The following is a 4,452-nucleotide window of genomic DNA, read 5'->3' as shown; positions in this document are numbered from 1 at the left end:
CAACTAAGACAAGGCAAATCCCTTCTATCTATGAGCCTGTAAAATACAAAGCAAGCTAGTTACTTCCTAGATACAGTGGGGGGACAGGTATTGGGTAAATACAGCCATTCCAAATGGGATAAATTAGCCAAAACAAAGGGGTTATGGGGCCCATAAAAGTCCAAAACCCAGCAGGGCAATCAAATTTTAAAGCTCCAAAATGATCTCCTTTGACCCCAGGTCTCACATCCAGGACATGCTGATGCAAGTGATGGGTTCCCATGGTCTTGGGCAGCTCCGCCCTGAGGCTTTGCAGGATACAGCCTACATCCCAGCAGCTTTAATGGGCTGGCATTGAGTGTCTGAAGCTTTCCAGGCACACAATGCAAGCTGTCGATGGATCTACCATTCTGGAGTCTGGAGGACAGTGGCCCTCTTCTCACAGCTCCACTAGGCAGGCCCCCAGTAAGGAATCTGCCTGGGGGCTTCGGCACCAGATTTCCCTTCTGCACTGCCTTAGCAGAGGTTCTCCATGACAGACCTGCCCTGCAGCAAACTTCTGCCTGGGTATCCAGGAATTTTCATACATCTTCTGAAATCTAGGCAGAGGTTCCCGAAACTCCATTCTTGACTTCTGTGTGGCCACAGGCTCAATACCATGTGGAAGCCGCCACGGTTTAGGGCTTCCAGCCTCTGAATCCACAGCCTGAGCTCTACATTGGCCCCTTTCAGCCATGACTGGAGTGGCTGGGACACAGGGCACCAAGTCCCTAGGCTGCACACTGCATGGGGACCCTGAGCCCAGCCCACAAAACCACTTTTTCGTCCTGGGCCTCCAGGCCTGGGATAGGAGGGGCTGCCTTGAAGGTCTCTGATACGGCCTGGAGACATTTTCCCCAGGGTCTTGGAGATTAACATTAGGCTCCTGGCTCCTTATGCAAATTTCTGCTGCCGGCTTGAATTTCTTCTCAAAAAATTGTTTTTTCTTTTCCGCTGGATGGCCAGGCTGCAAATTTTCTGAACTTTTATGCTCCATTTAAAACGGAATGCTTTTAACAGCACCCAAGTCACCTTTTGAATCCTTTGCTGCTTAGAAATTGCTTCAGCCAGATACCCTCAATCATCTCTCTCAAGTTCAAAGTTCCACAAATCTCTAGGGCAGGGGCAAAATGACACCAGTCTCTTTGATAAAACATAACAACAGTCACCTTTCCTCCAGTTCCCAACAAGTTCCTCATCTCCATCTGAGACTACCTCAGCCTGGACCTTATTGTCCATATCACTATCAACATTCCTGTCTTCTTCTGAGGCCTTGAAACTGTTCCAGCCTTGGCCTGTTACCCAGTTCCAAAGTTGCTTCCATATTTTCAGGTATCTTTTCAGCAATGTCTCAGGCTACTGGTACCAATTTGCTGTATTAATCTGTTTTCACACTGCTGATGAAGACATACCTGAGACTGGAAAGAAAAGGAGGTTTAATAGTACTTACAGTTCCACATGGCTGGGGAGGCCTCAGAATCATGGTGAGAGGTGAAAGGCGCTTCTTACGTGGTGGCGGCAAGAGAAAAATAGGAAGAAGCAAAAGCAGAAATCCCTGATAAACCCATCAGATCTCGTGAGACTTATTCATTATTATGAAAATAGCACGGGAAGACCGGCCCCATGATTCAATTACCTCCTACTAGATCCCTACCACAACATGTGGGTATTCTTGGAGATACAATTGAAGTTGAGATTTAGGTGGGGACAAAGCAAAACCATATAAAATAGGATAACAGACAATTAACGAGAAAAAGTTTGAAAAACAAGACCAGTATAAGACCAAGGAAAGTAGGTGGAAGTCATCAATGTAAAAGCATAAATCAGTGAAAGTGGAAACAAGCATAAGGATCACAAAACCAGAAGTTGGGTGTTTGGAAGAGGAATGAAATTGGTAAAACTCTTGTGAGACTCGTCAAGAAAAAAAGGGAGAAGGGAACCGCTATCAGGAAAGAAAAGAGAGAAATAACCACAAACAATGATACGTCCACTCTTATGTTGCTATATAGAAATATCCAAGACCGAGCCATTTATAAAGAAAAGAGCTCATGCTTCTGCAGACTGTACAGGAAGCATAGAGACTTCTGCTTCGAGGAGGATTCAGGAAGCTTGCAATCATGGCAGAAGGCAAAACAGGAGCAGGTACTTGTTACATGGTAGGAGCAGTAGCAAGAGAGAGAGCAGAGGGAGGTGTCACACACTTTTAATCGACCAGACTTATGACAACTCACTCGCGACCATGAGGACAGTACCAAGTAGATGCTGCTAAACCATTCCTGAGAGATAAAGCCTCATGATCCAGTCACCTCCCACCAGGCCCCACCTCCAACATTAGAAGTTACAGTTTGACATGAGACTTGGTGGGAACACAGATCCAAACCATATCATGTGCAGACATCCAAAATATAGAAAGAGGATATTGTAGGGGAATTGGATATTCACAGAGTGCCCATGCAGTAACAGCACGTAGCTAATTAAATACAAAGAAAAGATGGTACCTTCCCAATGGAGTAATTTGGAACAGTGCCCTGATCACATGGTCAAGATAAACACTGCCAGTCATAAGACAAATCAACATGGAGAATCCGCTGATGTCATGCACCAAGAAAAACAACAGCACGTCTGCTATGCAAAAATGTTAATCCTACCTGAGTCTAATCACAAGGAAGTCATTCGACAAACTCAAGTTCGGGGCTTCATGACAACAACTGCACTGGTTTAAAGCACATTTTAAACATTGCTTTAAAGGACGAGTTGATGGGTGCTGACGGGTTGATGGGTGCAGCACACCAACATGGTACAAGTATACATATGTAACAAACCTGCAAGTTATGCACATGTACCCTAGAACTTAAAGTATAATAATAATAAAATAATAATAATAATAATAATAATAATAATAATAATAATAATAAAGGACACTGAAGAGGCTTGACAGGCCGGGAACCATGGCTCACGCCCGTAATCTCAACACCTTGGGAGACCTAGGCAGGTGAATGACTTGAGCTCAGGAGTTCCAGACCAGCCTTGGCAACACAGTAAAAACTCGTCTCTACAAAAAATATGTTAAAAATTAGCCAGGCATGGTGGCACGTGCCTGTTGTCCAAGCTACTCTGGAAGCTGAGGTGGTAGGATGTCTTTTGACTGGAGGTCGAGGCTACAGTGAGCAAGGGTTTGTGACACTGCACACTTGCCTGGGCGACCGAGGGAGACCCTGTCTCAAAAGAGACTCAACAACTAAATGCAAAGCATGATGTTTTGCTGGTAAGAGAATTTTGTTAGAAAGCAGTTATGAGGGATACTATGGGACTGTGGGGACAATCGAAAATGTCTCATGTGATCATAAAGTAGAAAATTGTGTGGTCTCAATGTTACATTTCCTGAGTGTGATAATGGCATCAAGGTTTTGTGGGAGACCATGCTTTCTCATAGGTGATACATGCTGCAATATTTAGGGATGATGGATCTTAATGATTCAAATGAATCTCAAATGATTCCACAAAACTATGAAAAATATAATCACACACACATAGAGAGAGAGAAAGACAGGGGACAGGTTGGAGGGAAGGATGAAGCAAATGTGAGAAAACGGTAACAACTGGAGGATCCAGTAGAAGAATCCACGTATGAGTGCTCCTTGCGCTTTCCCTGCAACTCTTCCGCGGCTCCAAAATTTAAACAAATGCAATCTAGGATGAAGGGGTATATTATGGACCATTTTATTCCAGTCAGTTTGAAAACAAAGACAAAGGTCTCCAATCGCTAGGAAACAAAACCCTCCAAAACTGACACAAGCAGGCACAGGCAACATGTACCATTCCAGAATCATTACAGAAAGATACCGGTAGTCAAAGGCTTTCCATGAATAAACTCCTGAATTCCCCACCACATGCTGGCAAACATCTTAGGAATACATATCTTCCATTTGACACAAATTTGTGCAAAAAATTGAAAGAAAAGAACAACCCTCCACTCACTGTATGAGCTTGGCATAACCTCGATACCAAATCCTGCAAGGACACTTGGAGAAATATTGCGGATCAATCACAGGCTTATGACATAGAAACAAAAATCAGAAACAGAATCTTAGCACATGTAAGCCTACAGGATATAAAAAGGGAAATACCTAACATGGCATGACTAATATCGGCTTCATCCCAGAAATACAAATTTAATTTCCCTTCAGAAAACACTGTGGTATAATTCTCCACATTAACAGATTTGGGGAGAGAAACAAGCTTTTCGTAGTCACAAAGGGTATTGACTAAATGTCAATATCCATTCGAGATGTATTGCTGACATTATTTTTTTCCTAAAAAGTTAGGACTATTGGGCTATAACTTACTCAGAGGTCTATGGGATTTTGTAAATGCACACGGCTATGGAAACACCAGCACATTATATATAGATACAGACCATCGCCATCCCCCCCC

This window comes from Piliocolobus tephrosceles, chromosome 12 (genome assembly GCF_002776525.5).
Source record: "Piliocolobus tephrosceles isolate RC106 chromosome 12, ASM277652v3, whole genome shotgun sequence".
NCBI lineage: Eukaryota > Metazoa > Chordata > Mammalia > Primates > Cercopithecidae > Piliocolobus > Piliocolobus tephrosceles.
The sequence above is the reverse complement of the archived record's forward strand: the minus strand, read 5'-3'. Positions refer to the sequence as shown.